General features: G+C 43.3%; 1 protein-coding gene across 10 annotated transcripts in view; it reads left to right on the top strand.

The window, feature by feature from the left end:
- PCDH15 (protocadherin related 15) overlaps positions 1-27,250 on the top strand; it is an 805,380-nt gene that overhangs the window by 89,928 nt on the left and 688,202 nt on the right. For 8 of the 10 annotated variants that reach the window (XM_072040299.1, XM_072040297.1, XM_072040283.1 and 5 more), the window contains exon 7: positions 10,027-10,093. The exons of 1 other annotated variant lie outside the window; for it this stretch is intronic. The gene's annotated coding sequence lies outside the window, so the exon portion shown is untranslated. Of the gene's footprint in view, positions 1-10,026; positions 10,094-16,091; positions 16,295-27,250 lie in introns of those variants that run through there. One more of the 10 variants, XM_072040285.1, reaches the window with a different exon arrangement.

Here is a 27,250-nt window from a genome sequence, read left to right as displayed (position 1 = left end):
GGCATTGCATCTCTTTCTTCATTTGATTAGAGACCTCTGTAGTAACTTTGTAGTAGTTCTGTACCTCTGTACTAACCATTGTAGAGCTCTAAATCCTTGGCGGCCTCATCAGCTCCAGGACTTACCTTGCTTTATACCTCCATGAGTCACTTTGTGGAACAAAAAAATGCTCAGCCCACCTGGTTGCTGCACTGCAAAGAGCTTCAGCTCACCTTGAGTTAGTCCTGCTGCAATCAGTTGTAAGGTTACTTGCCTAAACAAGGTGCAGAAATTAGCCTGAATTTTCAAGTAGGCATTTGTTAATTCAGTGCGGTATTAGTAACAGATGGAAATTACTCTTAAGGATTGGTGATGCTGCTTGTGTTATTTAAGAAAAAGAACTCTTTAATTGGCTGTAGTTGTCTCTATAGGTATCCAGCTGCAGAGCAGATGTGACCATACAGCTCAGTGTGTATGCCAGCTCTGTTCTAAATGAAAAGTAGGTGAGTTTAGTATTTTTAGGCTGTAGGATTTCCAACGCTGCTTTTTAATACGTATGTGAGTATAGATGACAACCTGTCTGCATGTCTGAGACATGCTAGATTGCTCTTGAACATCGTTGCTTAATACTGGATTGATGATTGAACTGGCTAGTTTGAAATGACAGAGTTTATTCAGAACAGGCTGTAGCTTCCTTTCCTTAGGGGAAACGGAATATTTTCCCTAATTTTCCCTTCAGTGAAGTTTCCACACAGAATGAGAACTACCCTTAATCTCCCTCCTGCCAAACACAAAAATCAGTGGAACAATTTGCATCCAGAAGCAAAAGGAGATCGCAGAATACCATTGAATTAATGAAAAGAGAAAGGCTACTGTAATCTCTGTAATAAGCCAGAGCACTGTAGGCTGAAGTAGGAGTCTTCTGTGCTGACATTTTAATGATGACAGCATTTTCCGAAATGGGGATATTTTACCTCTTAGGGCAGCTATCAGACTGTCAGAACTCAGGGGCTCCTTTTCATTTTTTAAAGTGACCTTCTGTTTCTGTCGGCATAGCTGAAAACTTGGTGACCATTCCTTCATCCTTCCTCGCTGCAGGGAGCCTGCACTACATCTGGCATGTCAGAAGGGACCCATGGCATGAAGAGCTGTGTAGAAGAATTTCCTCTCCCAATCCCTCAGCACAACCAAAGAAATAATTCCTCGTTTATTTGGGTCAGCCTTGGCCATAGCCTGCGCTGTCCTGACCCACAGTGGCTGAGTTGAGCTGATGCTGACAGAGGCTCTCCCACCTAACTGTGCTTTTTAGATGCTCTGCAGCAGTGCTCAGGATGCGTGCAGGTATAATTCTAACTTCTCACGGACCAGATGACAGCCCCATGAAGGCACAACAGCATTTAGGATTAAGAGGGCTAAAATTAACCTTTACGCCCAGCCGGCGGGCTGTCTCTCAGGAAGCCCTGTGGAACAAGGATATCGCTTGTTCTCTTACCAGTTGGAGAACACAAACACATTAGAGTGAACAGCTGCAATAAAGAGAATAAATGGGTCTGGGAGAAAAGTTATTTGTTAAGGTTACAGAAAACCAGAAATTATTACAAAGAAATTGATTTAAATACTTATAGATTGGGTTCAGTGAGTCAGTTGTGTTCCTTTGCTAACATTCAACTCCACTTCACTCACTGAGGTTCAATAAAGATCATAAGTAGGAGCATTTGGCCCAAGATACTAATCAGTCCAGTGAGTGTGACGTGATGCATTAGAATCTGATCGTTCAGTTGGCATTCCAGGTTACACGGTAAGCAACAAAGTGTTTCACCCCCACACACAGAGTCTTTGGTAAAAATTTATCACTGAAGTATGTTGGTGATCAGACCAAGAAGAATGCAAACGGTCATTAAAATCCCTCTTTGGCCAAACGGGTAGGGAGTTAATCAGAGCACTGGAGAGTGGCCTGGAGTGTTGGGAAGTACTGTCTCCTGTCCAAATGTCTGTGTCTATTGCTATACAAAAAAAATGTGTTTTTTTTTAATTAAGATGTTACAAAAGGTTTCAAGCTCAAAATCAATTATTAATTGTACCTTAGCAGACTTAATGTGTCAGGGCAACAGCTTAGGTATGCTATAGGTTTATCTATCGATACTTGCCCATCAGTTGCAAATCCTTCTGTGAGGATGAGTGAAGCATCTTAGAGGCAGAAGGACCAAACCTGTGATGGACAGCTTTGAAATGGGATAGAAAGGACTTGGCAATTTGGAATGTATTTCCTCCCCAAGGTGTTGTTTTTCTTCCCCCCCCCCCCATATCCGTGGACTTTAGAAAACTGCTTATTTTATCTCATTTTATATTTAAATATATTTTATTTTTTATCTTTCTCAGAATTTTCTATGTATGTTTTTAGTGGATAATGCCTCTACTGAGTTACACACTCAGTAAATCAGCTTTTGATCAACGTATCAGATTGAGCTTACAGATGTTGTCAGGGAACAAAATGTTAAGTTCTTTGCAACAAGAGCAAGACAAACGAACAGGACTGCCTTGCTAGATGTTTTCATGAGTGCTGATACTGCTGAAAGCTTCCTTTGTAGCCGGGCCAGTTGCGTCTGAGTTAGAAATTACCATTAAATTAATTAACACTATGGAAAGGTGGGATACAGTAAGTAGAGAGCTGTAAACATTTCCCAGATGTGAGATGGGGCTAATGGACTGTGGGGAAGCATTGGACTCAACCCTCTTTATAAAATTCAATACCCATCCCTATGTGTGCTAGAAGGAAAGCCATATTGCTGGTGGAAATATCTTCAAAATAGTTAAGTAATAATGAATTAAATAAGCAAAGACAACTTTATTAGAATATTAGGGTGGGGAATTATTTTTTGTTTTGTAAATCTGTCTTAAAATATCCTGTTATTGGCTCTTCTTTTTAAGTTTTCTATTCTTCATACTATTTAAAGCTAACTTTCTCTGTGGCATTGAGTATTTATTTAATGCTTACACATAGTCACGGAGAAATTACTTACCATCTACTGCCTTACAATATTTATGTGTCTAATTTAACTGCCACCTGTGAGACTATTTTCTTAAAATTTAGCAGGGTTTATTCCTCCCAGATAACAGAGTATCACATTTCTATATGGATTGGAACTTCACGTTTCCACATAGATTGAAACATACAGAGTCTCAAAAGCTATTTGATGCTTTAGAGGTATAGCTACTAAGTGTGAATGAAAACATGAAAAAATACAACATTAAATTACATTAAGGTGAGTTAAATGATCAAAATAGATGAAATGTAGCTATAATCTGTGATTAGTGGCCCCGACATGGTATGGGAAAGTAGTAATGGTTATTTCAAGTGCGTATGGTATGACTGTGGCTTCCAGTGATTAATATAGCTAAAATAATAAAGCCAAACATAAACGATGACTATAAGCAATAAATACCACTTCAAGCATCACAGCCTGAAAGGAAGCCATACATTCGGGGCTGAAACATCCTCCTCTTCAGAGGCAAGCATAACTTTCTAGCTGTCAGGACAGATTTATTGGCTACAACATAAGTCTTTAATGAACCTTAACAAAACAGTCAATTAGCAAAGAGCTTACCACCCTATTAGAGCAAAGGTTTTTATGAAAATGTGTTGCTGTACATTTTGAAACCCCATTATGTTGTGGTTTTGATCTAAATTGACTTTTCAATTGAATTTCCTCGTTTTGAGTGGTTCGTCCCAATTATCCAACTTTTCATCACATGTCCTACTTAGTTTTGGGCTACTGCTACACTCATTATTCAGCAGGTTAGCATTGCAGTAAGAATGATTTCATTGGCATACTGGAAATTTCTTGCTTAATTTAAGAAAAAATAGGATTGCATGCTTTGCCCATCAGGTATAATAACATAGGGAAAAAAAATGTAAAAAAAAAAAAAAAATCCTGCTTGTATTTAGCAGTTATTGTTCTTCTGGTTTGGGGCTCAAATTAATAAGCATAGGGATCTAGGAACTGTCATGTTACCTCTGACTAACAGTCCATCTAGCCCAGAATCCTGTCTCAGGCAGTCTCATGAACAAGATGCATTTCAAAGAGATGCCGAAAGCATATGATTTGTCCAGCTGAGAAATTTATTCCAGCCTCTACTCAGTGGTGCTTGGTTTACTTCCTGGAGCATGAGGATTTATATCCTCATGTTTTTTATTTTATTATGATCTGATATTTCATTTTCACATAAATGGCTGCAATTAAAAAAAAAAAAAAAAGAAAAAAGGCCTTGCTTGTTTTGAAGAATGTCTTTCAGCTGTGAAATCTTCATTCTCACTTTATGTAATATGAAATTATGTTGCCTTATACCACTTTTAAATTAATTGTTTCCAGTGATCCCTTGCTCTCCTGTCATGAGAACAGTATCTTACCATGACCAAGTTTTCATTTCCTTCATTAGCTTACATGTGTTTATTTCCCTTTTATTTATCTCTTCTTTTAGCTAATTATTGCTAATCCGTCATTGTTGCTTCATTATGTCTTTTTAAAAAAGATAAAAGCTTTTGTGCTTTTATCATTTCCCACTATTTCTTTTTTAATAGGAAATGAACAGCAGTGAGGACAACAGCTAAAGCCATCTGGATGAGTTTAACCAGTGATGTAGTGTCTTACCGGGGCTGGAATACTTGGAGGTGCTCAGCCTTCTTTCATTTCAAACACACCAGCAAACCAAGGCCCTCAGAGGCCACACTTAAGAGCAGTAAGGAAGCAGCCTAGGAAGAGAGAACTCAGGCTTTCTAGGTAGCTCTTCTGTTGATCAATTTTTACTATTTCACATTAAACAGGAATTATAGTAACTGTTCATGGGTCAGGGGCTACATTGCATGGCACTTCCCTGGCGTAGCAAGCCTTGTACTTCTTTGCATGTTGCTCTTCTCTGTGGATCAGTCAGTCTTGAATTCCCCTTTTACTTTATGTAAGATTTTTTTTTTTTTTTTTTGCTTTTTCTAGCCTTATGGAAATTGGCATGACTTAATCGTGAAGTATCTTCCAGCTACTTGTCTTCCACAGGATGGTTGTTTAGCCTCTGTTTAGAGGAGGTGGAAGAAGTCAGGAACCTTTCAGAAGGTGGACATTGCTACTTCCTCTCACTGGCCTGTTCAGTAAAAAAGAGGTTACCATCACCACAAATACTTTCATGTATATATTTAGATGAAAGTTGCTACAGGTGAAATATAATGCAAACTCTGTCCTGTAAGCATTGAATTTCATGAACAGGTGCAAAATACAACATTCAGTTGTATGGTATGAAACTGAACTTCATAGTAGGCAGTTCTGGATATGCTCAACATCAATAATCGAAATCTGTAATACCAAACCCCTTGAACTCGACCCATATGATTAACTTTGAGAACTCTCCTTTCGCTCTCTTGGAAATAGCATCTTGTTTCATTTTTTAAGTGAAGTTAACTACACATGCAAAATTTATTCTGTTTGTCTAGAAAAGGTTACTGAAGGGTCAGAGATAAGAGTGGGTGCCTTGCTGGTGATACAAGTGCAGTGTTCAGAGACTACGTAACTGTTTTTCCTTTTTCTCAGATGAGCTGACAATGCTGACAGTAATAGTGAGGACTGAGGCATGAAAGGCCAAGGACAGTGAAGGAGAGCAAATGTTCAGTTAAGAAACAGAACCATCATAGTGCCCACACCTGCATGCTGTCCTCTATGTTTATGTGCTCTTCGCAGGGTTTAGGAGGTGTGTGGTACCTTCTGCTAAGGAAGGAGTCAGCAATCTCTCTGAGAGAACAACTTGCATTGCAGTTCAAGAAGGCTCTCAGGCACTGTAAGGCAAAGAAAGCTTGCCATGTAGTTTGCTATCCATGCTGAACAGTGAGTGTTCATCTAATTCATCTGCAAAAGAAATGTAGCTAGCAGTAATGCTTTTCTCTTAACCTCAAATTTCTCTTTAAGTTTTTCTTACACTTGCATGTGCTGTTATCTTGTCTAGTTTGTTGCTAGATTGGAACAACTGTTTCTGACAGTAATACTGCAGGCAGATAGTCACTTCCTAACAATTTGTGTAAGTCTAGACTTACCTAAATCAGTACGAGCTGATTATTCAAATTGAGCATGTCCAAATACTTATTGCATTGCTAAGACACTGGATGCTTCACTTAGAGGTGATTTTGCCAATTCTCGACATCCAGCTTTGTAATTCATCAATATTTAATGTAAGTCTTCAAAGGTCAACCTGATGACATTGAAAATCTTCCCTCTCGTGTTGCAAATACACAAGTGACTCAAATACACATGCAAGCCTAGTAGGCCCCAGGGACAATGACGTAGTTTGGGAAGATTCTTCTGATACAGGTTCTTCAGGGACACAGACAATTGCCAATGATAGTGATAAAAGATTCTTAAAAAACAAAAACAAAACCAAAAAATCTTCAAGTATGTATTCATTGTTTAAATTGCTTTAGCCACCTAAAATCTTATTTCTGTTTTGTCCTGATTAAGAAAAATAGATTGCTTGTTTAGGTTTTTGGTTGGGATCTTATCTGTGTTGTGCCCATATAAATCAAGGGTAGCCCCAGTGTGACAACTAGAGATTATATGGATATAAACAGAGATTAGGATTAATCTGGCCATCAGTCTATAACAGGAGAATGCCACGGGTTATGCTTCAAAGGTTTATATCGAGGATGTTCAGCTTTTAATAGTAGAGAAATAATTCTGGAAGAAGACAGTAAGTGAGCACTATTAAAAAATGGCTGGAATAGGGCAGAGGTGGCGTGATTGGGACTGACATGATAAATACCAAAGATTGCTCTTCTCCCTCAGGCTACTGTGAAGAAGCCACCAGAGGAACCACACCCACCTGCCTCATTGGCCATTAAACGTTGCACTTATCTCAGAGTAAAGGTTATTTAAGTAAAGTTATTCATTCATGGTCCTGGCTGGAAATCATTTTGCGTAACAGTTTTCTAGCTGCCTCTGTAGGTGGAAAAGGGGGTCTCCACTTCCTGTCCTAAACTGCTAGGTAGAAGCTATTGTGTGACACTTGCTACCAGTGAATAATTGGCTTCGACAAGGTTTTCAATTGAATGTTTTTGGAAACGATTTTGGCTTTAATGGGATGCACAGTGATCCATCTAAAAGAATTTGTCCCGTGTCTGTTGGACCTTGTATAGACAAGCAACATGTATTTCTTATTTGTGAAAGCTACTCATCTAACTTTTGCTCCTCTATTAGACTAAATCATTACAGCAAGGTAAAAACCTGAATTTATTCCCAACCGTGCTTTCTCTCTTGTCTGCTGCTGAGGTCCCTGTGCTAAACTATGCTGGCTGTGTGCTCCACAGCAGGGAGCTGTAGGATGAAGGGATTTCTTCTCACAGCTTGTTCGGCAGCTTGAAACAAATGGAGATTTCAAAGCTGAAGGCTTTAGGGTGGACAGAGAATCTGATATTCGTCCAGGTTTCTCTAGCACAAGTCATTGCATGTTGTACAAAAGCGTCCTTAAGAATGAAGTGATGCAGATTGCTACCAGCCTGATTCTGTAGTATGATCTTTATTAGCAATTTCATACCTTACCTGGCACAGAGTATAGATGACTTCACCTGAAGCTGGGCAGTAGTGAGTCAGCTCGTTCTTGTATGTGCATGGCTGTATTCCAGCCCTACAATGTGGAAATACAAAAATCATAAATGAATGTTGTTTTCCTTTATAGATTCATAATACATCAAAACATCAAGAAACAGAGATTATGCTGTACTTTTTAGGAAGCCCTGACCCTGATTTGGTGTCATGACACCATAGTCATGGCTTGTTGCATGCGCACCTTTTTCTAACTTCCTTCAGTGGCATAGAAGAGCATCCTTGTCCAGCCACGGAGTATTAATCTTGGTAGGAAATGGTAGACTACATACCCTAAAAACTTCCCATGAGTGCCAGAATGACTTTATCTAATGTGTCTCTGTATTGAGACTGCCTTCAGTTTTGCGTAAAGTGATGCAGCAATGAGATTGCGTTTAAGACAGGAGAAAGCCATTACCGAATATGCAGGTGTCTCTTCTCTGGAATAACTGGAAAGCACCTATAGCACAGTTGTTTCTGTGTGTCTTGATAGGAATGAAGGAGTGGGACCACAAAACATGCCTAGTACAGCTGTTCATGGTTTTGTCTTTCCTCTTACAAAATGCTTGCCTCAGCTTTTCAAGATTATTAAGCTTTATTTCAAAAATTGGAAAAATGCTGGAGCAAGTCATCCTACCTTGTAAGCTCCTAAAATTAAAACATCCAGAAGGGATTTGTCTTGAGGAAACACAAAAAAAAATCACATCTAGCTGATGTAATTTCTCCCCTGAAACTGAGAAATGATTCCTGTGGATAGGACACAGTAGATGTTCCTTTCTGTCTCACAGCGAAATAAGCCCCACATGAAACTATCAAATAAAAGATACAAACAGGGTTAGAGGAGTTACTCCTGTTCCCTATCAAAGGAGAAAGGTACAGTGCATGAAGTTTGCAGAACTTTGTGCAGGAACCAGATCTGTTCAGCGTTTTCATTACAGACCTGGATGATGGCATAAAGAGGGGACTTAATTTATCTTCTAGGAGGAACTACAAGTATCTTACTTGATCCTGGCTGATATCTAGAAACAGACGTGCAAGATAAGGAGACAGTAGTCAAAATTTGCTATTCTGAAAATGCAACAGGTTGTTCCAGTTCCAAGAGCTGACTTCCAAAGTAGGCAACCTACTTAAACAAACAAAGAAAGTATGGGGGGAGGTGTCCATTAAAAAATGAACTGTTCTAGGTGATTGAAGAGGAACAAATGTGTGCTTTAACTCCCAGATCACTTTTACAACCTTTTTTTTTTTTTTTTTAAAGACCTGTAAGATTTACATCTGAACCTGGTAAGCTGACAAAACCTTAACTCAGAACAGTTAAGAGTCTTAAGAAAGTTCTAACCAAGATGTCTTTCAAACAAATATAACTGTGCCACTCCTCTCTTGAGCCATGTAAGTAGCAGTTATAGAAGTGACACCTGACTTAATTAAAATAAATAGACATAGGGTCCTTCATGTGGCCTCCGGGAGGCTATTGAGAAACCAGATGATTACAGTGCAAAGCTCACTTTTTTGGTCCAGAAACTGAATAGGAGATGAAAAGTAAGAAGGTACTTTTTTGGTTAATTTTCATAATGGAAAAATTTAAGAGCAGGTGTTGACTCATCTGATGCATTTATTAATCTCAAAATGCAGAGCTGTACTGAAACATCAAATTTGCAAAGGTTATTCAGCTCTTGCCTTGGCCAGGGCCAGAGTGGGGAATTTAAAAGTGACCTAAACCAAAAGATGAATAAATGGTGTGAAATGTTGACAAGTGCGTTAGAGAAGGTTTGAAAGGGCAGCCATACCTAGCTGCATCTTTCAGTCACTGTTGAGATGCCATTTCTTACTGTTGGTGGCACAGGAGAGGTGCTCATGTCCTAGCACTTCTGAGTCCCCAGCCTGTATAACTGCATCCAGCATCCTTTTGAGACACATTGCTGTGTACAAGTGAGATAAAAATGCATTTCTTCAGGCCCCTGGTGAGATGGCTCCAGTCTCATGACTCACTTAACACCACTGATGCTGCTGTTATTTTTCTAAGGTAGGTCAAAAATCCCTTCCCAGGAAGAATTTCTCTTGAACACAATGTTAAAATGAGGCGTGTACTGGACATGTGCATCTATCCCTTACAGGGATCTCAAGGGGTCTTGGTTATGTGTGGCTGGGGAGAAGACCAGTCACATTAGAAGAAATCCTGCAATAAGAGTAATCGTGCCATAAGACGCTTAAATAGCTCCCGTTATTGCAAACGTGAGAGAAAGACAAGAATATAAGTATAACTTCTTAAGTCCTACGTATTAAAGTTTGTACTTCTACTTTCTGAAATTGAAATTGCTGGCATTCTCGTGATAGCTAATCACTTCCAAATACTGTCCTGAACCTCTTACCAAGATTTATGAATATTTTGGAGGAGATTCTAATGTGCTAAACTCCCTTTTTCCCATTTGTGTAGGTCAAACTGTACTCTTTGGACTACTAGAAAGAATGATATTCAGGTTACGATGGAGCAAATTCCTTTGGTGAGTGGAAAAATGCTTTTTAAATTTGCATTCATTATTGCTCACGTGTCAGAACTCAGAGAGGTTTTGCTGGATTTAAAGGTAGGGGAGACCTGCATGCAGATTTCTTCCCCAACTTTAATGTACCTATGAGCACAGTCAAGTTGACCTTTCCCTACGGCTTTGGTTTTGCTAACAGACAAAGCAACAGAAATGCAGTAATGCTTATGTTGAAATTTCAGCCGTGGCTGTGCTTGTTTTTCCTCCTAGGACTGCTCAGTTCCATTCTGCTTAAATCAGGGATGTGTCCTCAGACAGTGGAAGTGAAAAAATCTTTTCCAGCCACTGAAAGAATAGACTATCTGAGACGTCCTTAGCAGCCTGTCAAGGCTGCGTATGGAAGATAGGGAAAACATTCAGCCTATATACAAAAACTAATGTATGGAACATTTAACAAGACAGAAAGTCTAGATATAATGTATGCAGGGAGCTGCAAAGGTCAAACACTGAATAGATGCATAAAGACGGCTTCTGAAAGAGAGAGAAGATAAAAATTTACACGTCCTGTAAATAATCCTGAAATAATTCAAAGCCAATCTGAAATGCAAGAACAACCTGGAAGGCAGATAAGGGCCTTACATACTGAAATATGTAATGAATCACAGTTCTCTAAATGACCAGACAGAGCTGGTATGGTGACCAGTGAGCTCCCCGTTCAGTGTGTGATGGATATGAACATGTTTACCTCGCTGTTGTTAGAGCTGGAAGGTTAGCAGTGTGTCTGGGCTTCCCAGGAGGCTTGGCAGAACCGATGAGATGGTTAGACTACTTCAGTGGGTGATTGAGAGTACCTCTAGCCATTGTTTTAAGATACTGAATACAATTTTCAAATTTTCAAAATACTACGTAAGCAAGGGTTAATATTTTAAAAAATTGTTATATTCTGTTTGCAAGTTGGTAATTCAAAAGGTAATGTAAAGGTGCACAGATACAGAAAAGTTCCCAGCTGCTATTAAAATGTTGCTGGATGTCTATTGACTTTAATTGGTAATGTAAGCATTTTTTAATGCTGTTGTTACTGTATGCATCCAGCATTTCTGTTTTAACTTTGTGATTCAGTTACCATTAACATTTAATCACTCAATAGATGTGTTAACAACCAAGCCCTAAAAAAACCACCCTGCTTAGTGTTGGAAGCTGCTAATTCTATTCAGCTGATACTAGTTTCAGTACCAGTCAGAGATGCTCAACTCTTAACACTCATTATTTCCCATGCCTAAGAATCCAGAAACCTTATTAGTGTTGAGTTTCAAAAAAGTGTGCCTGATTTTGACAGCTGTCCCATGGCATTTCAGAGATGTAGGGAATTACCGGTCACTGATGCAAATCAGCCCTTTTCCTGGGAGAGGGATCAGAAGCTTTGGGTGAAGTGCATCCCTTGTGAGATGAGCTTTCTAAAACCTCCCCCTGTGCACTACCACGTTTTGGAAAAGTAGGACTATGTGCTGTACTTGTAAAGATTGCTAACTGTGTTCTTTCTTGTACAAAAGACTTTATATTTGATACTCTTCAGTCATTTTTCTGGTTGAAAATCAGAAGCTTTCTGGTCACAGCATATTTATTTTACATTATCAGAGTTTACCCTTGCAAGAGGCTTGGACAATGTTATTTTTAGAGGCTGAAGCGTCTGTGTTGTTTGCCACAACCCTTGGACTTTGGCAGGGAAGAAAATCTCCAGAACCAGAGAAAAGCATGTATTATTATTATTTTGTGAAATTCTGTTCAGTTCTGGCTGAGATCTAAACTTTGTAATTTCCCTTTTAGCACTTGATTTCTTAGCAAAATGCTGGCAGTTTGTCAAAGCATAAACAGCGTAACCTGGTGCAGCGTGCTGCCAGGAGTTACGGCATCTCGTACTGGCAGGGACATGATCTCTGCAGGGAAGAGGGAGCAAGAGTCTTGGTTAGACTGGATTTCTCAGGGAAGTAGTCTTACCTGCTCCGATGATCAGACCAACAAATAACATCAATGCCCCGCTTCCAGTTAGGACAAAAATCTCTTCTCTTAGGCATGTAGTTACTTATGTTGTGAGGTGATGATAGGTCATGGGGAACTGTTTTCCTGTGTTCTCACTTGAAGAGAGAGGAAAAAAAAAAAAAGAAAACGGGGGAAAAAAAAAAAAAAAAAAAAAAACAACCAACCAACCAACAACCAAAAAAAAAATCCTCTCTTTTTATGTCAGTTTTCTTGTGTTAAAAGCTGCTTCAGTTGTGGAGTCAAGCACTCAAGTTAGGAAAAGCCAGAATGATGGTCATCAGTGTAACCTCTTAATGCAACCTCTTCCTGCATATTCATTAGGATGTTATACTTAATTACAGCACTTGAGTCTCTTTCCAGATCTTTCTTATATTAGTAGATAGATATAAGTATGTATTTGTGTGTGTTAGTAGGGTTTCCAGTTCCTTTGTAGAAACCTGAAGGCACACGTAGAAGAGAACAGCAGAAGAGGATTGCTGGAAGAGAACATCCTGTGGTTAAGGCAGGTGAATGAGAGGAATTCTCTTTTATCCCAGTTCATCTGCTTTTATCCCTGTTTTGTGCATGCTGCTGAGCAAGCCACTCCAACCAAAATACCTTTCTGTGGCTACTGTCTGTGTTTCTCTCATCTTCTGGACCCCTCAGGCCTAATGTGCAAAAGTGATGAGAACTCACAGGTGCAAATGAAATCAATAGGAAGCATGGTCATTCAGCGTTTCGGGAATTAAGGCAGAGCAGATTGGATATCTGGACATGGGGAGAAGGACAGTAATTTCTGGGAGTCAGCCTTTCCTCTCCAAAGCCTTTCCATCTGCAGCGTGGCCTCTGGCGTGCTGCTTTGTCTCGGTGTCTCTGTCATGGAGATGGTACATCTTGCAGTAAATGTAAGTTGCCTAATGTCTGTGAGGCACTCCTGCTGAAAAGCACCCCAAATAACACTGTGTGGAGTCTCTGCCTTGTATGTGTATAGCAGGTTTGGGATAGTGTTGAGGATAGAGTATTGGTGCACATGTACAAAACTATGCCGCCCATGTGCATACACACAACACACAAGACATCCCTAGATGACTACACATGTATACATTTAAAAATCTATACGTGTATTTAAAGGTATGTTTACATACATGTTAGGACAGCTTGGAATAGCAACTACTTGGATTGCCTTTACAAGCCCCCAAAACAGGGTGTAACTAATTCTCTTTACTAGACATTTTCTTTAGCAGAGTTGATGGCTCCCAGTCATCAACTGAATACAGTGCTTACTGTTTTCATTTTTATGTAATTATCAGTGTATTTTTAAATTTGCTAGCCAACTAGGAATTGGATAATATTTTTATCCAATAATATATATATATTTTCCTGAATAGATATTATTCCTAATTCAAGGGTTAAGGCAGAGAATGTATGCTGTGGTCGAGGTAGATGCATTGTCCCTTGTCCATCTCTGTGTGAAGCTATCAAACTAAGTAGTGGTGCCACTCCTTGGATTACAGCTGGGAGTATTTTCAAATGGTTTTAATTAACTTCAGGAAGGCAGGATGGGACTCAGATGGTATTAAAGAAAAATAAATAGTTTTAGGAATGCATAATTAAGGTTGAGGGTTGGAGTCTTAGAAGATAATGTATCTTTCTGGTGGAAAATTAAATTGTGTCAGTAGAGTAACTCCAGATTTATACCTGTAAATGTCAGACAAGAAAACGGCCTGAAATGCACTTGTACATAAAGGAATTGCACCTGCTTTCAGTGAAATCAATATCAAAATTTCCATTCATTTCAATAGCGCTAAGAGATGATGGATTAGGAGAATTTAATTTGGGGCTTTGGGGAATTATATTCACAATTGTAATTGTATTTATATAAAATGCACATTGATCCTTGAACAAACTCTCAGTACAGCCGGCCATTGAAAAAAAAAAAAAACAAAAAAAAACAGAAATGTTGCAAATGCATGGGCACATTTTTCATATGATCAACGGTTTGTTGAAAGAGAACGTAGGGATGTGGTAGTAGTTATTGCCCTGCTTGCAATTATTTTGAGTTGTAAAACAGATTAAGCAGAGGCTTAAGGTACGAGCTCAGTGAATGTAGCCATATTTAAACAAACAGTGGTGAATTTACTCCTTCACTCTGAATTTTAAGATTAAATAAATGGCAGTCTTTAAATTATATGTAAGCGCATACAAATATTTAATTAATGGGGTCTTGACACTCCGGCTTGTAATTCCTGATTTCTTATTAAAATAATCCACCAAATTTTGAAGTAGAAATTAAGTCTTTCTCTAATTAAAAGCATTACTTTTCAAATACGATTGTGTACTGTGACAAGTAGTTCCGAATTCTGCATTAGTACAGAAGCTCCTGAGCTCTCAAATTTGCAGATCTATGTAAGCAAACAAGATTCTCTGCTACCATCTCTGTGACTCATCTAATAATGCTGGGGAGAAATATCTGGCTAGTGCAACAGCCAGCTCAAATGTTGCTATACGTTTTCCTTGCTGTCAATGGCTTTCCCATGTTTCCTTTTCTGTCTGTAACAGTTAATTTGTAGAAGTTACCAGTTGGGTGCTTAAGAAGCCTGGGGGAAAGGCAGTATGGCACAGAGGCAGGGAGAATGAAAAGGTTTTCATTCAGTTGTTGGGTTATGAATTGTGCTAGCTGAGGGATGACCTGCAAGCTCCCTTCTGTAGTGCACATTCCCATATGTATAGGTAAATACTTAGAGCATTCCTGTGTAGCACCAGGACGGGGCTAAGATTCATGCTCTCATTGCCACCAGAGGGTAGAAGAGCACAGAAAGGGCCGTCTCAATCAATAACAGTTTTGCTTTTGACTTCAGAGACCATGAAGGGTAAATTTGGGTTCCAACTGCAGGTGGAGGATTTAGTCTGGATTTACAGAGGTGAAACTGAGAAGGGGTCGGGGGTGGCTGAGCTAATTTAGCTTCTGCTGGCAGCTGGGCCTGCACCACCTGCATGGCCTGCTCCTTCTGTCCTGCTCAGCAAAGGCTTTGCTGCTTATCCAGCTCCTCCGTGAACCTGCTCAGCTTGCCAAAGGGTGAAGGAAACTCCGCTTCTCTCTGCCAGGGTGGCTTTCTGCTGATATAATGAGCCAGAATGCTGTGCTGTACAGTCAACCAAAGTTAGTGCACAGAAAAAAAAAAAAAGCAGGGATGTGGCTTGGGGAACTTTTTCTAGCAAAGCCCCTTGAGACAGCAGCCAGCTCCAGTTCCTATCTGTGACTCTTGCTCTCATGATGGAAACGCTGCTGGAGTCAGGCTCTGGGGCCACTGTGAGATTGGGAATTGATTCCTGATAAACTTAATCCACAAAACTAAAAGGACAGATATTTTGAATAGGAGTCGGTTCCCCCTGGTGGCACGGGAGCCTCAGCTGCTTATGCCACTGAAGAAACTAACTGAAGAAAGTTAATTGCTAGAAGTTGATTTTCTGAGTATAGTTTTCATGTGAGCGAGGACGGTGGGAACAGAAGCAGCACTGGGGGCTCGGGACCCTCTGGCCAACCCATTTTTTGGAGGGATTTTCTTGTTACAGGATTATCCTCCAAAAAGTGGGGTCTGCAGTGGCCTACAGCATTGCTGATGGTCTCTAGCTGCTGTTTCCCCAGGTGGGGGCTGATTGCTGGCCCTAATTCTGGGACTATGAGGTGAATAGAGGCAGAGGCACAGGTGCTGGTCCAGCCTGTTTGAGATTTTAAGGCAGTTTGCCCCAAATCTCCCATTTAAACCTGCGAAGCTCACGCTTTATGGAAGCGTTCACATTTGAAGCAAGTAAACCACTCCAGAAGACATCACCGGCCTGTGCCAGCGTGCGTGAGGGGCTTTCTTCACCCTGAGACCTTCCTGAAAGCAAGTAGGCGAGCGGGGTCGGTAAAAACCTCACGAGTTGGTGCCGTACCCCTCCCTCGGCTGCTGTAGCCGGCAGCCGCTTCACGCCCCCCCCGTCGGTGCCCTCGCCCGGGGGGGAGCCGAAAGCCGCCCCCGGCCCGGCTCCTCGGGCCGGGGGGGAGGCAGCGTTGAGGGGCCGGGGCCGGGGGCGGGCGGCGGCTGCAGTTCAGCGTCCCTCCGAGCCGCGAGGGGGGCACAATCCGCCCGCCTTCGGCAGCGCCGCGCCGCTCCGCTCCCTGCCCGGCCGCCGCCGCTCGGCCTTCGGCGGCCCGGCGCTGAGGTGAGGGGCGAGGCGGGAGCGGGGCGGCCGCTGCGGGGGGATAAGGGGGGACAGCGGCGGGCCGCGGGGAGACGGAGGGGCCGCGGGGAGCGAACCCCCCCGGCCTTCCCCGTGTGTAGGTTTCGGCCGGGGGTGGGCGGGGGGTCCTCAAATGGCGCTGAGGGGCGTCCCGTGTGAGGGGGGAGGCTCGCCCCGAACTCCGCTCCTCCCGAGCTGCCCCTGGCTCCAGAAGCGCAGCCCCTGAGCTGGGAGCTGGGCTCGGGCACTGGGGCTCTCACGGGGGTCAGCAGCCTCGGCCCCGGGGTCCGCACAGCCCCCGGGGCCCCTCGCCGCCCTCTCCCCCTGCCCACAGCCAAGTTTCGCCTGAAAGTTTCCCGGCGAGGCTGCCCCGAGCCCTGCTGGGGCCGGGGAAGCCGCCGGTGGGCGCCCATCTCCCCCCCCGGTGCCCCCGCCGCTGGGCAGAGAGAGGGGGTGCCGGCGGGGATGGGTGTTTTAAAAGGTAGGGTTATGTCAAAGGGGCTGGCGGAGGAGATGCGATGTGTAAGGCTTCGCTGTCTGCGCCTGGTAATGAGTGAAATAAACGGAGCGGTTAGTATTCTGCTCCTGTGGCACTTGGCGCGGGCAGGAGGCGGCTGTTACATCTCATTGCCGAGCTCATTTGGAGGAGCGGAGTGATGCTGGGCGCCTCATCCGCTGCTGTTCCCGAGCGCTTCAGCCCTTCAGGCAGCGGGGAGACGGGGAGCTCCCGGCTGCGGCACCCTAAAGCCACGGGGAGAAACCCTCGGGGGCACGGGAAGCCCCCCGAAAGCTTTCGGAGCACGACTGCAGCAGCGGAGCCAGCGTGGCAGCAGCAGGGTGACCCCGCGCCCAGGGCTCGCGGTAGGTGATGCGACTGATGCCAGCCTCTTGCTGGTGAATTTTTCCCGGAGGCTGGCCAGCGCTCCGTCTCTGAAGACTAACTCAAGATACACGCAGAGAAGTCAGCCTCAGGGGCTGGAGCCCGAGGAGGAATCCGGGATTCCCTCCGGGAGAAGGTAGGCGTGTGGGTGCTGTCATCTGGGGGCACCGACCTGCTTCCCATCCCCTTCTCGTCCTTTAGCAGCAGTGAGGATTTTGTGGATGTCGGTCTGGGGTGAGGGGTGTGTGGCTGGGAGGGGTGGGCAGCCAGGAGTCAGTTCACATTGACTCGTCTGGGCTGCAGCGAGGAGGAAAACAACGCACCTGTCTTGGCAAAGCAGGCTGCGCCCACCTCCCACCATCAAAAGTTGTGGTGGGAACGGCTCCTTGTGTGGTGTCCCCCCCCAAGGTGGGAGGAGGTTCGTGACCTGTGAAATCCTTGTGGTGTGCTTTGGGGTCTGCCAGGTTATGTGAAGTATGTTTATTTTGTGCGTTTGTGTTGGTTTTTTTCTTCCCCTTTTGACCGAGAACTGTTTTGCTTTCTGATGGTTGGAAACCAGGGGAAAAGGGAGATTTAAAAATAAAATCAGACTGTATATTTGAAGTGGTAAAGGAAATGTTCTCAGGATCCCACGTAGCAAGCTGGAGATGAATGCAAACTGTTCCTGTGCTGTGCCTCTTCCAAATTCAGTTCTCCCTGAAAGATGTTCTCTCTCTCCCTGCTTCCCAGCGAAGCCCGATCTGCATGGCTAGTCAATCACCTCATGCAAACGAGGTGCTTTTTCTCAGCCTCGCAGCGGCTGTGGGAATGTGTTGGTACTGCAGCAGGAGTGACAGTCTGGTCACATGCATCACCCAGCGTGTGCAGCAGCGGCGTGCAAATCCGTTCTGCCTTAAACTTTTTGGTGTGCCGGAGAGCTTGGAAAGCGTTGAGGCAGGTTGCTTGCAAATAAATCGGGGACTGCTGCCTCTGCCCTCTTGGTTTAGCTGCTGTTCATCTGGCAAGCCCACATATGCCACCCTCTGGAAGGTACGGTGACTGTACTTGACACGCACTAATTTTCAAGAGAAAGACTGCAGACCGGTAAGCAGATGCCTAGACCAGGCTTGCTTTAATTATAGTTCAAGATTTGGTTGGCGCAGCTTTGCATGTTTGGCTACAGTAAGTACTTTCTTTGACTTCAAAATTAGAGTACGAACATCAGGAAGGTATGAATCTTAATCCCTTTGCTAAAATAGAAATAGTAAAGCAACCTCTGAAATAACTTCATAGATGAGTACTACTAATTCTACGTGTGTTTTGCCGATAAATAATTTCAGTCAGATTCCTGTGAACGTAGCTGTGGTTTACAGGCCACTGCCCGCCAGCTAAGCATTGCGCCAGTCATGCAAATGGGTTCCTTAAACCCTCTGTTCAGTCATAGGTTTCTGTGCCCCCATGGAAGGGTGCTGCAACAAGTCTGTTCCATTGCTGATCTGTGTGTCTGTAATACCTCTGCATTTCTTACCTTGTAGGATAGCCTGGGGTTGTGAGCATCTTGAGGTTTGCGGGGACAGCTGCACCACAAGGCTGGGTGGCTGGGTGGGAAGGGCACTGGGGAGTTAAACGCTGTGTTTTGGAGCAGGTGCAGAAATAAATGAGGAAACCTAGAACCCGACTGGTTTCCTGAAGTGATTCGGGGCACAGTAGGCTGGCTGTATGCTTTTACTGGGGTTGATTAAAAGCGTGGATTTTTAGCCAGGAGCTGGAAGTTGGTCCAAGTTGTTTTTCCTCTCCTCACTTGTGTTGGTAGCTGTTCAGTGAGCTTCTTGGGTACTTTTACTGGGATCTGTACACTCAGAAAATCAGGAGCTGTTTGTGCTTCGGTGGGACACATTCTTAAAAGGTCTTCAGGTAGTGCTCCTTCCCCTCTTCCTATGCCTTAGCAGCTCCATATGCATGGAGATCTACTTAAAAGCTGTTATTAAGTAATATGTGAAAAACCTTAAAAAAAAAAAAAAAAAGTGTGTATACATTGTTGTTAAAACTCTGCTCATTAGCAACTTTGCACTTTTCATGGTTTTATTATGTTTTTGGAAACAGTCTGGCTGCCTTCGTGGCCTTAGTTAAAATACTCTTAAGCTGGAAAATAGCACAAGTGCTGATTCCTTTTTTTTTTTTTTTTTTTTTTTTCATGCTTGTGTTTGCCTAAAATCTCAACAGAGGCTCTGATGCATCGAAGTATGAAAATAAGAAAGTAAATTCTGGTGTTAGTACAGCTGCATCAATAAGTGGGGTAAACTCTGCTGCCTTGACAAACCAGACCCTTCTGTGCTACAAAGATAGTTTTTGGGCACTTCCCTCTGAACTCCAATTAAACTTTGCACAAACGTGGCAAAACAAGGCAAGCTTTTTTTGCAAGGCTGTTAGTTTTCTCCTAGTGTGGCTGAAGACTGAACTGCTAGGCAATTAATGCGCTCTTCTCGGTCCTTAAAGCATGCAGATGGGTAACTCTGACTAGTTCAAGCTCGAGATGTGAATCTAGCCAAAAGGCTGCTCGATGCTTTAACAACAGATTTGCTACTCGCTCCTATAAATAGTGTGTGCACTCAGTATGCAAGCCAGAGAAAGCAGTAGCTAAAGTAGAAGGGATTGTTGCTCAAAATCCTGCAATCAGAGCTTCCTCTTTTAATTAAAAATAACTAATCAACTGATTGATGAAGGCAGAATGTGCCTTGTGGGTCTATATTGTTGTGGCTGCTGTTCCCAAAGTATTTTATCATACGTGTTTGTTGGTAGGAGAGCTTTTGGGGAAGGAAAGGTTGCGTGCCTAAAAAGCTTCTAAGAGTGCAACAGAGGACGCTTCCGGAAGGTGATGCTCCAGCAACTTCGTGGGCTTGGTTGGTTTATTGTAAGACTTCTCAGTAAGTGCTAACTCAGGAGTAATTGGGTTTGATTTGTGTTGTGGCGGTTCCGGCGGTCGGTGCGATCTGTCGGCAGCGGGTTTGTTCTCCGTCGGTGAGGTTCACGTGCTTTTCTCTGCCTGCACACCTGGCTGATTTCTCTTTTCAAGCCGTGAAAGAAAAGATGTGAGCTCAAATACTTTTAATAGCTGGCGACACAACTCTGAGTAAGAGCTCCAGTCATTGACAATATTGTCTTTTTGAAGACTTACGTAAGCATGTATAAAAATAATATATATGACCTTTATCAAAGGTGATGATAACACCTGTATCAGAGCTATGAAAGATAGCTTTGGATGTTGGGGATAGAGAGGGCATTCACTTAAGAAAGGGAAAAGGCATTAACAGCATTTGAGAGAGGTCACCTGTAGCTGTGGACTGCCTGCATTTGCCTTTGACCTGTGCAGGTTCCTGTGGTGCTGGAGGCTCGGCCTGCTGGGTGCAGTGGCCAGGATCCCTCAGCTGACATTAATATTCTTCGCTGGGACTGCCAGGATGCAGCAAAACCCCGCTCTGGGAAGGGGGCAGCAGAGGAGCCAGCCCTCCCTGCTCTGTAGCCAGCATCAGAAATTGCAGGTGCATGCTCAGGTATCTGTTATTTTCTGTCTGTGGGTTTTTCAGGAGCTCTGCTGAGCGGGTGTGGAGGGCAAACATGGACCAAGCAGGCTGGTGGTGTATCTCAATTAGGACATTGCAGCTGAGGTGACAGCACAGAGCAGCGAGGAGCCAAGTGCCAGTCAGGCTCTCTGATCCTGTGTACGCAATTCTTATCTCAGCTGTGCTGGCTCATACTGGGAATAGCAGCCCTGAAGCAGTGCCGGTATTAGGAGTTCACATCAGTAGCCTGGAGATTGGAATCTTAGCCTAAAGATGAACAGAGGAATCTTGGGATTTTTCCTAAATTTGCTTAGAACTTCAAACAAGCAAATCTTGCTGTAGTGAACGTTTGCCCGAGGAAGGGCTGCAGACATTTATTTCTCCAGCCTATTTTGTCTAGCATCAAGAGGATGCCCTGCGACACAGAAACACGCGGCCTTAGTTCTAATGAATTCCCTGAAATAGTGCAGCCTAAAGGGCAGGGAAACAGAGGAAATTTCAAAGTAAACTGCCACAAAGCCTGCAATTATTTTCTGTCGCTGTTGAACTACTAGCTTATTTTTTTTATTTACTTCATGTATTTCGTTTTTGTTCTGTTTTCTGACCTGGCCAAACCACTTGTACTACAGGGAGAAGAAACTAAGTCCTAAGACAAAGCTGGCTTAGAGCAGCTGGCAGAAAGATTTCAGAGGCGCTTGGGAAGAACGCGGGGAAAAAGATTCCCAATAGAGCAGCTTCAGGAGTGGCTTCAGTGCAACAGGAGCAAGTCCTTTCTAATGTGAAGACTGTGTTTAAGCACTTAACCACTGCTTTTGCTGAAATGATTTAATTAGTGGGAGAGAAACTTACAGCCCGCTGCTTTTATTGATGCTTTAGTTAGTATTCTGGCTAGGCAGTCAGATTCTGATACGAATTTGGGGATGAACTCACTTTGTTTTTCTAGTAATAAACATTTGCACGTAATTCTGCTTAAGATGTTATTTTATGTAGAAGGTGGCTGAAGACCCCGGTTGTAAGGCTGAACCCATCCATAACTGGTGGCGTGCCTGGACCTGGGAGAGCTCTGTGAGGGTATTTTCCAGACTTGTTGCTGTGTTAACTCAAGGGTCTTCCTGCCACATCAGGATACCAGCCGTCTCGCTTCACGTGGTTCCTCTTCTCATGCTTTAAATATGAGAAAGATAATTCCTTTCGGGTTTCCATTCTAATTACGGTTCAGGGCACAACCGTGGGAGTGGCTTCAGTAATTTATGCTTTTGGATGAGGTACAGAACTGCAGTTTTTATTGCTCTGTCATTAGATTTCATGCAGTGCTTTTTATGGGAATAAAACCCTGGATCCCAACATGCCAGTGTAATTTGAATAGTTAATTACAGTATTTTCCGTTCACCTACAGTTCCCCCTCAGTGAACAGGGGCAGGTTCAGCCAAGCTCCTGCCCGTCCTGTACAGTAGGGATGGGGGAACCACCCTATTTCCAAGCTTACAGCTGTTTCTAAATACAAGGACAGTGCTTGGACCGGCAGCACCAAATACTGCTGGCTGGTAAGAAGTAAAATAGGCGATGATAACAGGCAGATCTCTTTGTGTGGATCTTGGTATTACATTTTTTATCTGCGTTTTCTGAAAGGGATGCTGGGGAATGAGCAACCGGCACCTTGCAGGGAGTAGGGTCAAGCCATAGGTAGGGGGATTACCCTAGCCAAGCGAGTGTAATCGGGGCAGGTCACTGCATGTTGTTTGCTGCAAGAGCTAGTACAATTTCATAGCTGTGTGTTCAAGTAATGTGCAGAACGTTTTCGTGAAGGATGTTCTTCATGACTCCTGTGGACAAAATAAATCTCTTCTAAACAGCAAAATTAAATATGCCCTGTCAGAAGGAGGAGATGGATGCTTTAAAGAAAAATAATCTTGTGTATTCCAACGATCTGGTTTGGGTTCAGCTCTCTTTTTGTTGCTTTTTCTGCATTTTCTGAAAGCAACACATATGTGATTGTCTAACTTGTGGCTGTGGTCGTTCTGTACAAGGTACTAATTAATGGTGACCGATACACCCAATTGGGTTACCACAAGCTAGGATCTCCCAGAGTAGCTGTTTATGTGAACTTGACTGTGTTTTACTGAAGTGCAGTTTCAGGGAAGCTGGTTGGGAAATAGACCTTTGGGAGAGGTGGGTGATGAGGGAACGGGGGCAAGCTGGGGACCTTTTCAGCCCAACTGCTGGCCCAACACATGCCTTTCCCATTCTTCTTTCTGAATGGTAGTAAAGCCGCTCCATTTCAGCTGTTTGTTAATGGAAACCTCACTTGGAAATATCCAAGCCAGTTAGCTAAGCATGCGTAGATACGTATAGTGGTGTTTCAGCTCATGAATACATGTATGTCGGACATGTATCCCCAAGAGTCATCAGACCTGTGGTTCATCCAACAAGCTAGGATCTAGATCTTATAGCTTATGAATACCTTCTTTTTGTTTGTCTTTCTTTCAGTTTTCATCCTTTGGTAATACTGAAACTTGAAATAACTTGCATCACTAGATGCCAAAGACTTCAAAACGTCTGACCGCTTGACATAGCTTGCATCTCCTCTGCTGTTGTCTGCAAGCAGAGATCGAAAGCCTAAGGAAAAAAATGTGAGACAGCGCAATTACAGTAATTAGAATACGGGATGTTTTATTTCTGTTACATCTGAAATGAGGGTAAACAAAAACTAGAAACGAGACCCACACTAATGGAATTATATATTGACAGCTTAAGTGCCATGTAGATGACAAGGAAAAATGAACAACCTTAGGCAGAAATACAACATTGCCTTTAAATTGTTTTATTTTCGATTTCTAAAAAATCTGTTAGATGGGTGAGCAGAAGTCAAGTGCCGTAAGTGCAAACCTTTATAGCATTGATAAAGAAATATTTTTTGATTGACATGTAGAAACAGGGAAGTCTGCTTTTAGTCTTTTTGTGGTGTAAAGGCCTTGTTTGTGTAGCGCTTAAATACTCATGTGTGTTCCTGTAATTGCTAACTGTTGACATTGTGCAGCCTATTAAGGCAGTAATTGTTTCTTCCTTTCCTGTGCCTGTTCTTTCAGGCCTGTGTTTTCTTTTTTCTGAGGGGCAGATCTGCTGAGAGAACCTCTGTACTGAAGGGGAGCTGCTGCGAGATGGTCATGATGAACCCCAAGCAAATATTGGGATTTGGCTCAGGTTTATCTGCAGCCCGCTTGCATGACACGAACGGAGGTCCTGCCTTTGATTACGTGCGGTTACAAAGCAGCCTGTGATAGGAGCCTGCAGGTGGGGTCCGGCAAACAATCACAGGGCTTCTTCCCAAAATACCTGAAAGTAGCATGTGAACTCTGAGTTGTATTGAAAGAAACCAGCCTGGTTTGTCAGGCCTTACAGTTTGTGGGGCTAGGAGCATCCCATGCAGCTGGAGCTGTACAGCCCCACGTGCATGTCCTCTTCAGCTCTCTGTCTGCTAATGGAGGCCCATGCACGGCACCTGCTGCCTTTGAGGAAGCACCCACTGGTTTCTGAGTCCCTTTTGCTTCTAGGATCTTTAAGGTACTTACCAGTACCAAACAGAATCTTTAAATCTCTCAGGAACAATCTGAGCTCTCAGTTACTCACACATCCTCTAGCAAAAATTCCTTCATAACAGCAAAATTGCTGCAGTTCTGATAATCAAGCAACCACACAAAGGGTAGGACGGCAGATAGTGTTTTTCAGCAGCCTTCCTTTGCTTCCCTTTTTCATTTGTATTTGTTTCATTTTTGCCTACCAGCATTTGAGAGCAATGCACTTTATGATGGAAGGGTAGTTGGAAAAACTTTAAAACAAACAAACAAACAACCAACCTTATAATGTGAAACAAGGTTACTTACATAAGTGTTTGCAACTGGATAAGATTTGGGTAAATGCAAGAGGTTAATATCAGATGGTTGTTCTTTTTTATTATTATTATTATTTTTTTTTACCATAAGCTCTTTAATAAAATGCAATTTATGACAGGTGAACCATGGGACAGAACTTGAGTTCATGCAAATCTCTGTTTTTTGACGAAACTCGAGAGGATAAGATGCTACGAGCTCCTGCAGAAAATGCCTCTGTGCTTGGGAGCAGAGGCAGAACACACAGCCTCCAGGAATTGTGCCGCAGCCTCCATCACAACATGGTGTTTTTGTGTTTGGCAGCCAAGTCTGGAAGCAAAGCAGAGAGGGGGATGTGAGAGGCTGGCGGGGGAGTGGTGGCTTGCCTTTTTATGGCAGTTCATCTGGATGTCTGTAGGGGTTCATCTAGATAAGGGAAGCGTGATGATACAGCAGCTACAGGAGGGTCAGAAGAGCTGACCCACAGTTACGGTGGGCTTTTTTCATCTAGCAAGGTAGTCTGAAGTCAACTGGTGGGACTGAAACTGCTGAATAGATGAATCAGACTTCATGAAACTCGTAACAGACTGATGCTTCATCCACCGGCACTGCAGCCTGCTTCCCTTTTTCGCTTTATTTCTTCCTGATTGTAAGTTCAAAAAGCAATGGGGGGTGGTGCCTGGGTTTGCCTCACTGACAGTGAAGGACGGGATTATTGAAATCCCTTAACAAGTCTATCTTTTTGGGGGGACAGTGTTTTCCCTTTGAGTTTTTGATAATGTTCTTACTCTATTACCTTTGAACGCAGCTTACAAAAAAAAAATAATCTATTCAGGGAGCCTCAAACTGAAGGGAGCCATCCGTCAGTGCTATGGGTGTTATGTCCTCTCGCCCTCCCACCAATTACCAGGGTAGTGACAAGTTTATGGCTTGGACTGTCACCCACAGAGGATGTCACTGGGGGCATGAAATTCAAAGTACTTTCTGAAGCTGTCCTTGTTCAACTTCTGCGTAAGAAATTAGCAAATGATTTGGATGACATAACAGGTGACCGAAACATCAAGGTCAGTGCAAAATCAAGTCAATCCTCTGACTTTGGGGGTGTGCTGAGGTAAGCTGGGGTTAGGAATTTGCATTTTGGGTAGGAAGCAATCAGCTCGGGGCAAGTGCTGGGCTTTTTGAGATTAATTCTGATCTGCACTGGGGCTGGCATGTGTTGTGCTGTGTTTCATTCCTTCTGTGCTGACAGAGGGGGTGTGTAAAGCTGATGGAAGAGCTGTCGTGTGGCTGGGAATTCTTCTGCATCTAACTTTGTGTTTGCCAGTATCAGTGCTACTGTAGAATTCCTCTCTATCTGGTGTTTTAGTGAACCAAGTGTTTAGCTTGCAGTTAAAGCCACCAGCTCAGGTTCATCTAAACCTTTTCCTGCCTCTGTAGGAAGCTAAGTCTCCACCCCTGTGCCAGAAACAACTTCATGTTACTGGGGCTGTCGGGATCCTTCGGCTGCTCTGGGTGTCCAGACTCCTGATGCCAGCAGAGCTGAGGTTGCTGAGAAGGAAGAAAGCTCCTGAGACGAGAGCAGGTTGTACTTAGGGTGCTGCACCAAGGAACGTGGTAGGTGGGGTTGGCAGCCTTGAAAAAGCATATCTCTGATGCAAAACTGTAAAGGATTGGGCTCCAAATGTTCATCTAAATCTACTTGATATCTTCTGGAACTTTGCTCCTTGGGGCTTCAATGTGAAACCACCTTCTGCTTCCCCGAGACAGGTACAGGCCGATGGATGGGTGTGTATGCTCCAAGCTTTCCATGTAGGATAGCATTTATTTGTCACGTGAAGCCAAAATTTTGGTGAGTTGACCAAACGAGGTTGTCGGCACAGCGCACGAGGTGTTTGGCAGTAAGGCTGCCTGTTTAGATCCAGCTCGTCAGCAAACGCTTGTTTGCAGTTGTTGTGGTGCTACGTACAGTCCTTTAGCAAGAATCAATTACAGCTTAATGTAACGTAGGAAATTATGATTAATGAAACCCACCACAAGGTTGTGTTGGAGGCAACCAGGCTGGGAGCGTTGTTAGCGGACGGGTTTACTTACGGCAGTGCTGTTTTCCTTTCATTCATTCTCCTAATCAAATTTTAACATTTAAGTTTGACATTTACATGACATTCACGTCTGCAGAAACTCTGTTTCCTTTTCCCCATTGCTCAGTTTCCTTTGAAATACACTTTTATGCCTCAAAGCATTAGGCTTTGGGGGAGGGAAGTTTTAGAAGGGAGCCGCTGGTGGCTGTGGGGTCGGGGGCTCTGCAGGCTGGGGTTCCCATGGGAAGGGCTTTGCAGGAGATCTGACATAGGGACCAAGGGAGTGTTGCTGTCTGAAGTGTTACCAGTCCCATGGTAAGAAGGTTTAATCTATTGTGTGTGTGTAAAGATTTGGTTTCTAACGTTAGTGGTTCGCCAGTCTGATTGCCACCACCTCTTCCACAGAGCTGTCTGCTGCTCTTAGCCTGCTGTGCATTTAAAAACATCCACATACATGTTTAATCTAGCTCCAAACTTCATCCTCGTTGTGTCATGGCTCTGGAGTACCTCTAGAGGCCCGCTAAAACAAAACCTATCTGCTTCAAAAACCTGTGTCTGCACATATCTGGTTAATA

Source organism: Anas platyrhynchos, chromosome 6 (genome assembly GCF_047663525.1).
Source record: "Anas platyrhynchos isolate ZD024472 breed Pekin duck chromosome 6, IASCAAS_PekinDuck_T2T, whole genome shotgun sequence".
NCBI lineage: Eukaryota > Metazoa > Chordata > Aves > Anseriformes > Anatidae > Anas > Anas platyrhynchos.
The sequence above is the reverse complement of the archived record's forward strand: the minus strand, read 5'-3'. Positions and strand labels throughout refer to the sequence as shown.